Source organism: Motacilla alba, chromosome 6, assembly GCF_015832195.1.
Source record: "Motacilla alba alba isolate MOTALB_02 chromosome 6, Motacilla_alba_V1.0_pri, whole genome shotgun sequence".
NCBI classification, from domain to species: Eukaryota; Metazoa; Chordata; class Aves; order Passeriformes; family Motacillidae; genus Motacilla; species Motacilla alba.
This window is the reverse complement of record NC_052021.1, coordinates 12815901-12828145: the sequence shown is the minus strand read 5'-3', so window position 1 is coordinate 12828145 and position 12245 is coordinate 12815901. Positions and strand designations below refer to the sequence as shown.

Here is a 12245-nt window from a genome sequence, read left to right as displayed (position 1 = left end):
GACATCTGTAACTTGATCTAGCTATCTGGCAGTTTAAAGCATGAAAATACAGCACAGTCTAAAACAAGCAAAAAATATCCTATTGATTTGGACCATTAGAAAACTACATGGATGGACCTCATGAGCTGAAATATTAGAAGCTTGTTAGAGATCAGACTTCCAAGGCAATATGTTAAAATTCTGAGCATCAAACCAAATAATCTGGTTTGAGTTAGAACAAGTTCATTAGTAGGAAGACAAGTTAATTGGCTTTTCAAGCTGGAGTTTCCTTCTTCCATATAAGTGTTGGATGTTCTGGTTGCTAACTAAAACTTTTTGTACAGATGCTCTCTTTATAGCCTGAAAGGGGCCTCTCTCTTTCTTTTCTGCTCTTTTGAGGCAAAAGAATGGTCTGTTGCTATGCTCTCCTCATTGTATTTTTTAAGCTGCATGATTTTAGTGTTTTTAAAGCACTGAAATCCATGCCAAAGACCTGTTGCTGTCTTTTCTTTGTGGCAGAGGTAACAGGCCTTTCTTTTCTATCCTCAGTCATTCTGGACTTTGGTGTTTATGTATCCTTATAAAGGGATCTATATAACCAGTAGAGGTGCGGTTTGAGAGGTTTCTTAACAAGTTGCAACTTTTGTCTTTCCCCCGTTTTCTCTGGGGCAGAGAAAGGAAGCGCTTGGTTCTGTGGCGGCCCAGAGACCGTCCCAGCGCACAGCACCCCCCACCCCTGCACGGTAACTTAGACCACACTGCAGGTGTGAAAGACTACTTTAGAAATGATGGCAAGGCCAGCTCAGTGCTCTTCAACAGAATAAAAAAATAATAAGGAATGTAAGAAGCCTGAGCATCAATTAGTAAAAAAGAAGGAAAAGTTTTCCTGAAATGTAATGCAAAGTGATGCTGCAGTGCTGTAGCCCCATGTGTTCCTTCAGAAAATAATATTGCAGCCTGCAAGTAATTACCTCAGCATACAGCAGTAATGTGCAGTTCTGCATTGTGAATATCCTGTACGAAATAGCTCCTCCCCAAGTCCCAGATGGCTCCGTGAGGAGCCCCTGGCTCTGCTGCAGGAGGGCCGGCGTGAGGGGCTGCGGTGGCCGCCATTACCTGTGGCGCTGATGCAGGCCGTGCCCGACGGCCTGGCCTCGGCCTCTGAGGGGGCACAGGGACCTCCCCAAGATTTTCACAATATTGTTGTGGTCTAAGCTTGCTCCCCAGTCCTGAGCCGCCCCGGCACCTGCCATGGTGTTGTCTTTTGCCACATGGCAATAAGAAACAAGGTATTCTTCTGGAAGTTACTCTGAGGGGGAACCAGGGTGGGAAATGCCTGGCGGGAGTTGTTCTGCTATGTGATGATGAACTTGCACATCTTACGCCTCTGACACCTTTACAAACTTATACGCAGGCTTAGAAGAGGGTTTTTTTCTTTTTCTGCTTTGCAGTAACTTTACAGGGTGACAGCCAAGCCACTAGTATTTACATTAGATATGTTGAGAGATGTAGATGGACCTGGGAAGCCCTAAATGAATGCAATTAAATGTATTCTGTGACAGAAGGAAAAGTGTAAGTTTTATTTGTGACACGGATCGCTCTGTTCAGAAGCTCGGTAAAAAGTGTCATTTGTGTTACTATGTTGTGGCAGTTTAGGTCAGAGGACCATGAAGGAATGCAAGTACAGAGTTTTATATCAAGCAAAGTTTAGGGATGGAAGAATTATTTTTTTAAATGGTCCTTTATTTTTTGTTTTTTTCATTTGTACAATAGCAAGCAACTTGGTTTGTTTCAGATTACAGATATGTAAATAAAGATAAAAGACTTATTTTAAAATGGTTATAGAGGAGTAGTACATGCGGTACTAAAGTACAAAAACCTGCACTTCAGATGTTTAAAATTGCTGATATTTTGCAGTTGAGCAGCAGTACAACCAGGCCTACAGGCTTTCTCTCTGCCTTGTCACTGACAACTGAAATAAGATACCCTCAGCTTTGCTTCCTGAGGTTTAATTCAGAGGATGGGAGTCCTGTTTACCTCTTTTGATATCCCAGTTTCTTGTTTTATAAGGGCAAAAAGAATTAAATGAGTTAGATCTGTCTCTTCTTTCAGGCTGGATTTGAGTTCTCAGAAGGTACTAATATCCCTTCAGTGTAATGGACTTTGTTTAGTATCACTAAACTTTCTACACTATGTGACTGATAAAGAATTCTAGACTTAAATCCTACCTAGTGTAGGAATACAAGCATATGCTTGCAATGACATTCACATATGCTGAGATCTTCTCTATTTCACTTTTTTGTGCTCCTTATTATGTTGTTGCCTTTTTCTCCTATTGTATTGGAAATCAAATAATTCTGAGTCAAAGTATCATAAAAATGTTTATCACATGTTGTCTTTTAATGAAAATAATAAACTGTTTTGCATTTGCAAAATCTTTCTTGCAAAAGAGATGCTGAATTTAAAGTGGATTTGCAAGTGGATTGAGTGGATTGGCAGGGTCAGCACTCCAGGCAGGAGGAGAGGGTGAGTAGCCAAGCAGGCAGGGATAACATGGTATGCCTGGGAACCACCCATATCTAACTTCTATTCCTGCTTGCTTCATTAGGCTCTGAAAGTCTGACTTTAATTTTGTTTTGTTTTTCCACAAACATCAGTACTTAGTTCAGTGAAAAGAAATTATTACCTTTAGATTTTCTCTATGTGAAATGGAAAAAATGTGTTAGGAAAAATGAGAAGGAGTAGCACAAGGACAATTGAGCATAGCACGAGACAGCTTTCATTTATCCCAGCAGCTGGACCTGAGTGCACTGACAGATAATGTATTCTTGAGGAATCCCTAAAAGCAGGTTGAGATCTTCTACTTTTCTTAAGGAGAAAAGAAAAAGAGAAAAATAATTCTTGTCTTGAGATGCGTCTCAGTAATTTTATATAGCATCTGCACCATGTTTTTTGTTATAATCCTTTCACTTTAAATGAGACTGTAATTTAGCATGAAAATATACTGATATGATTAAAAAGAATTATATGAGACTTCCAGTAATGTAAAGCATATGAAATCTAGTGAGAAAATCTGATCATGTTTTGGCAAAGGCTGAAGGGTTGCTATTCACTAAATAACAAAATCTGAGTTTGATGTAAAGTTTCATAATAAGTTAAACACGTTTCTGTGGAAAAATGAGGAGAATATTCATTGACCTGTAGAATGCCTTTTGCAGTTTTACATCTTGTACACAGAAACCAGGTAATTTGCTCAGTTTCAAGTTTGGTTTGTTCTTTAATTTCCAGTAAATAACTGTTTGTGAAAAATAGGAATATAGGGGTTTTTGAAGCTTGTGACTGGGGGTAGACGCATCACATTGATTTTACAGGCATAGAGCCTGTGACAATTTCTGCTTTCAAGTAAATATTCCTATCCATATAAAACTAACTGGGGGAGGTAACTGTAGATGCTATAGGGTTTTTTTTTCTTTAAGCTTAATTATCTTGGGCTGTAATGAATCAGTTGGAAGGGATAAAAATATGTCAATTTTACAGAAATATCCAGAGTTTACAAGTGAATTAACAGTGAGAAACATCTATCTGCAGTGCCCCAGCATATAATCTCTTTTGCACTTTGCAACTCAGAAGCTAAGTCGGAATTCTACTGCTGTGGCTGATTACTTGTAAAACACTAAGCAAACTTAATTATTTGCATAAATTCAAATCTAACTATTCTTCTAATCTAGGGATTCCCAAGATTATTTTTTTTGCCTTGATAGCATTTAAACTGAGTATGGCTATACTATAAAGTCTTTTATATCTCTATGGCACTTCAAAATCTCTATATCGTACCAGGATCAAAACTCAAGACCTGTCTGAGTTTCCAGTATATCAATGACTTTTCTTGTTTTTATGTTCCAGCTGAGTTTGGACTTCACAACCATATCCTTGACTTGCTGACAGTGGCACAAATGCAATGAGTAGTACCGGGACTTTAGGATATTTATACAACTTAATATGATCATCATCTTGATATGATTGTCTGTAGTTTTGCTTTACATGTCTTCCCTCAGCCTCCTGTAACAGAATGACTTTAGTTTAATGTGTGTGTACCACAGTTATTTCTGCCTGATAGGAAAACTGTGATAAGAAAGATGATAATATTTGCTATTAATTTCATATTTAAGTATTTGAGTCCTTTAGAACACTAATTTGAACCAAATAGCCCAGAAATGAGGTGGATAAAGTCAGTTGAGGATGTGTTTGATCTGCATGTGAACCCAGGCACTGAGTTCCTGGCTCTTACTCCTCAGTACAGCTCAGGAACCTTGAAGCTTCGTTAAACAGGTGAGGTACCTGACAAGCAGGTTTTGAACAGAACAGGCTTATTCATGTGGATGCTGAGGATTGTGCATCTCTCCTGACCTTATGGCTCCCCAGTGTCTTTAATCTGACATTGAAAACTTTGCCATGGTTCTACCTAACATAATCTAGTATGTGCATGTGTATATATGATAGTCTCCTGATCCTTCGGGTTTGTTTGGGTTTTTTTTTAAGCCCTTTTTCCAAAGTTTTAGGAGTGTAATCTCTGACATTGAAGCCTGGAAAACAAAAAACCAAAAAGCCCCAAGTGTATGTTTGCACCTTCTTGAAAGGGAGATGCATGTTTAGCCTGCGGTTACCAGGTAACTGTAGCAGAGCAGCGCTGAGATGGAGCTAACACACGCTGCCTCCTGGCAGTTGTGCTGTTTCCAGATCCCAGTTGTTTTATGGCCAGCTATCCTAATGTAGAAACTGAAAGTGTGGTTATACTTGTTTGACCAGAAGTCATCCCTTAGCCGGAGGACTGTGTGACACTGTCCTGCATATGAAAGTGGGCAATAGAGCAGAGAAAAAGGTAGTGCTTCAAGCAGTTCCCTTCCTCTCTGCCAAAACAGGTAAATACAGGACATCTGGATTAGTCAGGGGAAAGCAGTAAAATATTGCTTTGTAACAGCAAAGTGGTGTTTAGTTTGTAGTTAGTTTTCTGTGCATAAAGCCAGTCAGCTCAATGGCTTCAGTTCAAAAGCCTGGCAGGAATTTAGTCCTGGTTTATGTAATTGGTCCTCCCTAATATCTTTCAGATAAGGCTGCTGATAAGGATAACTCTTTTAATTGCTCATTCTCTGACATCAATATAAATCTGCCATTCAGCTAAGCTAAGGACACGAACATAGTATGCTTGTCTTCAGCAAGAAAAAGTGCGTGGTAGGTCTATGCCAAACTATATACTTCTCCTTCAACCACCTTTAACATACATTAAACATTAATTGCCCAGGAAAGAAAAGGTATAAAAACATAAAAAATTTAAAAGAATACATTTTTGATCTTGGCTTTTAGGAGTGGGGAATACCTGCAAGGTGTCAGGAAGCTTAAGATATGAAACTGCAAAATAGGAGGCACATTTTTTTCCTGAGGGCAATAAGAAAAGTAAAATCCTCCCCTCAAACAAAACAAAACAAAAAAAACCCACAAACAAACAAACAAAAAAAATTCAAGCATAGAAAACCCCAAAAATAAACTAGATTAATGTCTGGGAACTTGCTCATGACCTCTTGACTTCCTAAGTAAAATTAATACTTTTAGGAATTGATACCAATTAAGAAGATTTACTTGAAGATTTTAAATATTAGTGTAGTTTTAAAATTTCTATTATCAATATAGTTATAGAAACCTGATTGTGCATAAAATTTTATCCTTATAACTGATTTAAAATAATCAGTCTGATTTTCTTTGTATTAGTTTACTTTCAAAGAGTTATACAATAAATGCAGAAATAGTGAAATAATTGCTGTTAATTAGACCTAGGCTGGTATTGTGACTGTGAAAAGGTTACTTTGGGCAAGAAAAATCTTACATTTATATGTCATAGGAAATGTTTATTTCTAGCCAAATTTCTGGCAATACATGTTTTTGGTATTCTAGCTAAAAGAAGCCCTCTTGAACTGCTCAGTCAGACATCACTTGAGCCTTACATTTGATGAAAATTCAAGCTTGCTCCAGACATTACAATGCGGTGTATTTAAAGTGTAATCGATGCAGAAGTTTTTCAAGCTGGGCTTATACTACAGAGTTGAGGCATTTTGATGAAAGTTCCTGCACTTGTCATACTTGGGCTGAAGTTGTTGAAAGGATTTTGTGCAGAAAATTCATGGAAGAGCTTTGCAGAAATGTAGGTATGATTTTCAAATGTGACAGTCACAATCATTACAGCTCTTTTTAAATCTACAGGGGTAATGCTGGAGAAGAACAGACCTGTGGAAATGTCACCATGGCTTTTGGGTGCATTGAGCTGAGGCCCGCTGACTCCTGGTTCCTTTGGTTAACAAGGCAGAAGTTCCCCAGAAACCTTTCTTAGTCACAATAAAATGCTCCAGGAGATGGAATGCTGCATTGTGAAAACCAGCAAATATGATAACCATTTGTGAAAGAACTCTGCAGAAGGTATGATTTTTCTCTTCTATGGCTGGTTTTGCTTTCCTGAACACAGTATGATACACTGTTAATGCTCTTGCTAATTGCCAGTTGAGCAGGAACTCTTCTTAGAAAATGGGAGGAAAGGTAAAAAAGCAAAGACAAAGTATATTTTTTTACAAATCATGTAATCTGTTGTGGGACAGAAGCTCATCTGAGTTCTTTAGAAGGCTGACATAAAGTGGTAGCATTTTGGGAAATGCTAGAGTTCTTTTTATGTTTATGTTCCCCTCTTTCTTTTTAACCACAATTCTTTCAAATACATTTTCTGTTACGAGTTGACATTTCTCCTCTGCATGATTTCAGTTCCTGGTAGTTTACCGTGTGATCTCATAGCTGCAGCTGAATAAGCTTTAAAAACTTTACTTTGCCTTTAACTTAGGATTCTATCTTTCAAAAGTTCTATTAAGTTCTAATTTAGAAGAAGAGAAACATATGGGGGAGGAGGACTAAGCAAAAGTCTGTATAAAAACACTGTTGGAAGTTCCAGAAGGCAGCTGAGCAAGCTCCTAGTTTTTATTGCTAGTACATAGCACACATTTTTAAAGAAAACAAATAATCAGATATTGTGCATGGGACTCTGTGAGCTGTAGAAAAGGTGGCATTCTACCATGCCTTGCAGGCTGTGAAGCACACAGAGTTCTCCAAGGCTGGGTGGCAGACTAGGCAAATATGGATGGTGACTGTGAACCTGTAGAGGAGGAGGCAGTGTAACCTGCTAAAAACTTTTAGTTAGTTCTTGTGGATGCCAGCTGTCTCCTAATTCCTTAACTTCAAGGTCAGGAGGCATTTATGATATTTATTAAGACAAATAATGCTTCTTTTTCTCCTGAAACCATTGATAAATGGCAATCTTTTGAAACATTGTGATGAAGCATTTTTTTTGTCATTGCTTGTATTGATAGTAGATATTAAGCAGAGCATTGATGATTGAATTCAAACAGACTGAATCAAAAACAGTGTTTTGGAGAGTTATTTTTGGACTGTGTAATTGCTTTAATTGAATTTGCCAAGTGTCTCTGAAGCATTTGTACATGTAGGAATAGATATCAGTGACCAAAGTAACTTGGAAGCAGGATACTTCCTTAAACTAGATAAAGATGCTGTGAAATTTTACAGCTTCATTGCTCATAAAAGTAGTCCCTGTTCATCTGCTTGGACATGTTGATGTTGGTACTGAAATGTTTCCTTCAGCTGAGTAGTTCTGTGTTTTCTAATGTCAAGTGTTACTATTTTACTAGACCCTCATCAAGAAAAGTTCTGCCAGTCTGTTCTAATATAACATTTCTGGTTTGACTTTACACTTGTGATGCCAGGAACATTAAGTGTGACATGCCCTGTGAGTGAAGAGAGATTTTCCTGCTTCCCACCAATCCCTCTCTCTGAAGCATTGTGAAAGGCTACCTATTTTCATTCACACCTCTTGATCACAGAGGCAATCACCAGCTGCAGACACAGTTCACAGAAACCATGAATGGCATCCATCTAAGAGAAGAATTTATAACTCTTTTCTTGCTGTCAATATTATTCTGTGCTTCAAGCATAGCAACTTATGCTACTGTTAATGCTCAGTGTCTCACAGAAGGCTTTGTCTTTCATCTTCACAATTGTTGCAGATGAGCAGAACAAACCAAAGCCTTGGTTGCAGTTCTTGTCAAAACAACTCTGTATCTCTGCTTTCAGTATATTTTAAAGTTATGTAACATAACAAAAAAGTAGAGAAGACAAAAGCAGGAATCTGTATTGTGAAGGATAAGACATGGAAGTAGGAGCTAGAGATGGAAATTATTTTTGATTGCCATGGCTCTTGTGTAATCCTGGGCAAATCACCTGGCTCTCACATAGACACGAAACTTAAATTTATAGGTAAATAGTTTTCTAAGCCTAGTAAATAATCCTATTATGCCTCTTTGTGTTTGCCTTTTTGTGAAATGGAAATAAGAGTATTCCTTTTGCCCATCAGATGGTTGGAATACTTTTGTGATAGGCCATATGAAAATGTCTATGTGCAGTCCTTAAAATGAAAAGTACTCCTTTTGGAAATAAAGAACTGCAAAATTAGTCTCTATCTACCTTAAGCTTTATGCCCGCTTCTTTCTTTTATTTTTCTTTCTTTCTCTTTTTCTTTTTTTTCCCCTCTTGCCTGGTTTCAGGGGCTCAGTGCTGCAATGAATGGAGCTTTCTAGGGAATGCAGCTGTTCAGTCCTAGAATTAATATGCAAATGCTCTTCTCTTACTGAAGCAGGGGAGGAAGATGGAACATAGCTCTATTTTCTCTAATCAACATATTCCCTTTTTCATTTGGAACTACAACAAAGCTGACTGTCAACTAGGCAAATAATGGAATATTTCTTTTTGCAGAAATAAACATTTTCATAAGCATGCATTTCTTGAAAGCTTTTACTGACCAACCCAAACAATATTTTAGTTCAATGAAAAAATATATATTTAGAACTATTCACACACAAATCTTTCATGCTTTTCCAGTAAAATAAATAAAACAGACTAAATGCACTGACAGAATGCTAATTTCAGCTGCAGAAGCGTAATACAGAACTGCAAAAGTGACTACCACTGGATTTTTTGCAAAATGCAAATTCATGTGTTGGAGCTATGCGTGTTGTAGAGGACCCGTTCCGCCCTCAGATTCACAGGTAGGGGTCTCATGGAAACACCTCGAGTCTGATTTGTATGCCTGATTCCCCACAGGACAAAGCAAGTAGAAGTTGTACCCCAGAGGAGTACTGAGATTTTACTGTTTTCTCAGCACAAATCGAATTCAAGAAAATGTGAGACGATAAAAAATTGGACTGCTGTCTTTAATTAATCCACATAAATAGAAAACATTTTAAGAATTCAGATATCAAAGGCCACCAAGTGAGGTATGCAGAGGGGATCAGTTAACCCAAAAGTTTTAGTAGAGCAGAAGAAATTGTACAACGGTTGTTATGAAGATTGCATAATATGCACTTGGATTGAAAAATGTGTCTTCTGAAACTAGTGTGTGACAGGCCCTGTGTGCCTTTTTGCTGCTGCCTAATTTAGTTTGTTCCCTTTTGGCCTAGCAGACACGTCTTTACATTTGACTGCAATTTCTTTGGACAGTTTGAGGTAACAGTAAAATAAAACTTGAGCAAGGAATGCAGGACAGAGTTAAAGCTAAAAGCAAGATTCTCAAGTCAAAACCAGAACATTAAATCAACAAAGCAAGCTATTGGAAAACAATGCAAGGATTGAGGCTGGAACTGCAGGGTGGACTGACCTAAGCCAACTTAATCAATAGCTTGGCTGCTGATTTGGGAATAAACAGAACTACTTGTAGGTGAAAAAGAAAAATGTGACAATAGAACCTTAACTTCTAAGATATATCTAAGCCAAGTAACTTCTGCATTGAAGCAGTGCAATTTGGCAAAGTCTTAAATGGCTGAATGCCTTAGTGAATGTGATCCATGAGCTGTGTCTGGAACTTGTGGAATTGAAGGACAAAAGTAGTCCAATAACAGACAAGACACCCCTCAGCTGAAGGGATAGAAGCACCTGATATTTCAATAAGGTGTGGTATGTATGGCATGAATAAAATTGTATTAAATGTAGCAAAAAAGTTTTATTAGTCTTAATATTCCTATCTTCAATTACCTCCTTTTAGAAGCCTTTTACAAAAGTCAAATAGTCAATATTAGGTGATTTATTCTTTCTCCTTGTGGAAGTGCTGCAGAAAGAAATAGGTGAGACATAGTGAAGGAAGATAGATAAACAAAATAAATGAAATTGAAGATGTCTTTACTGGTAGGACAGTAAGTAAGATAGAATCTGAAGTAACTTTCTGAGCTGCCTTCCTGGTGTCATCATAATCATAATATCCCCAGTTTAATTCTCCCCCCTGCCTAATTCTAACAAAGTCAATTTTTGATTCACTTTTGTCATCTGTAAGCTGCTCTTACAAGATGTGGCACTTGTGACTGTTGCTGTCAGGTATATGTAGTATCTGTTTACCTCTAGATCCCTGTTAATATGTGCTGGGCATTTAACTTCAGGTTTGTTGGCAGATTCATTATACTTATTTGTAAATCCATGGGATTGTGGCCTATTTACACTTTGGGTAATTTTGGTACTGGTCACTGAAATAGAGTAAGCACACAAAAAAATTGATGGTCTTATTATCTCTCATAGAGCAGAGAGCTCTTCAAAAAACCCAAAACCCACACCAGCTCTTAAATTTGTGACTCACTTTAAATAGCATTTTCTTGAGAAGCAGGTCCAAATGTGAGTAGGAAATCTGTTTACACACGTGGTATTTAGAGTTCATTTTCCTTTTTTAGCCACTAAATCAAGCACTACACAAAACTTCAGCTATCTGCAAAACCTTCAGCCAATCAAGACCTTTCCCCAAGCTCCCACCAGGTAGTCTCAAATGCAATCTCTAATTTGTCTTGTGAAATTACAAAACTGCTCCTTTTAAAATTGGATAGCTTTTATATATTTCATCAACTTGGATACGTGATTTAAATGAAAATTGATGATAGTGAGTGTGATGATAAGGATTTGCCAGCTAAATCTTTCATGATACAGATGTGCCACTTGTAATACCATTTAATGTTTAAGATGAAGGTCAGTGAAGTCCTTGGAAGAAATCTTTCTCAGGATCTTCTGTGTCTTCTCTCACTGCCTTCCTTATCTGTTTCCAGACAACCAGTTCTCTGTGCACCCACAGCAGCAGTTGGCACCCAAATTACCTGTTAGACACCCAACGAATTCAAAACAAATACTTTTTTTTTTTTTTTTTTTAAGGAAGAAAGGGGATGTGTGTGAAGTAATGGGGGAGAAAGAGGAGCATTAGCACTTTAGGAGGACAACAATGTGTTCAGCCATTTCCTCTTCTTCACCCTTGTGGGAGTGAAACTCTTGTGCCTCATACATAGCACAGGGCTGGGCTGGCACTGATCATTTTTTGTGATACCAAGCCAGACTAGTATCGAGAATGTGGTGCTGCTCTCTAATCTTTTGAAGAAGTTGTCACTGGGATAAATTCTGCATTTTCTCAATTTCTGTGAACATCAATGAAAATAACAGTTTTAAACATGATTGTAAAACAGGCTCGGAGTGTGGATTTTTTTCCTATGGCATGCTAAGCATGCTTCCTCTGTACTTTTTTCCTGTTCTTCTTATCCCTTTATTTTCAAATATTTTACTATTTTATGTCAAATGCAATCAAATAGTATTTGAATTGTAGCTGAAGTTTGAAATGATACAGTTTTAGTTGGTATGATTTTTAACCAACTTATCCTATATTTAATTCATGGTTGAGGCCTAGAATGTGGTATGTCTGAGAGGGATTGTCTTTCCTGAAGGCAGGAATCCTCTTCCACACTGTTTACTTCTACAGCTTCAAATCCTTCGCATGTCAGTGATAGGTTGTTACTTCACACTTGGAATATCTGAAACAGATGGTAGTAAATAAGTGCCAAATTAATTTTTCCACCGAAACCTTGTATTGAATTTAGAATCTTCATCAATCTCAACAGGGAATGCCATTTGTCTTAGCTAAGTTCTGCTGCCTTAACAAGCTGCCAGCTTTTGTTTCCTGGGTTTTCTGTGAAAAAAATGGCAGAATCAAAATGCCATCAGATTCTCATCTTTTCCACAGCTCCCTTACCTCCATCCTTTTGTGTTATCTTTCATGTGATGATAGAAATCCTGTATTTATTCACAAGTGAGGAGGTCCAGACAAGCATCCAAACTCATGGATGCCTGAACCTCCAAATAAATCTTCA

General features: G+C 37.7%; 1 long non-coding RNA gene across 1 annotated transcript in view; it reads left to right on the top strand.

The window, feature by feature from the left end:
* The first annotated feature begins 6264 nt into the window (after nucleotides 1-6264).
* LOC119702852 overlaps nucleotides 6265-12245 on the top strand; it is a 286047-nt gene continuing 280066 nt past the window's right edge. Inside the window, exon 1 of the long non-coding RNA XR_005257466.1 lies at nucleotides 6265-6444. This is a non-coding gene — a long non-coding RNA (uncharacterized LOC119702852). The remainder of the gene's footprint in view (nucleotides 6445-12245) is intronic.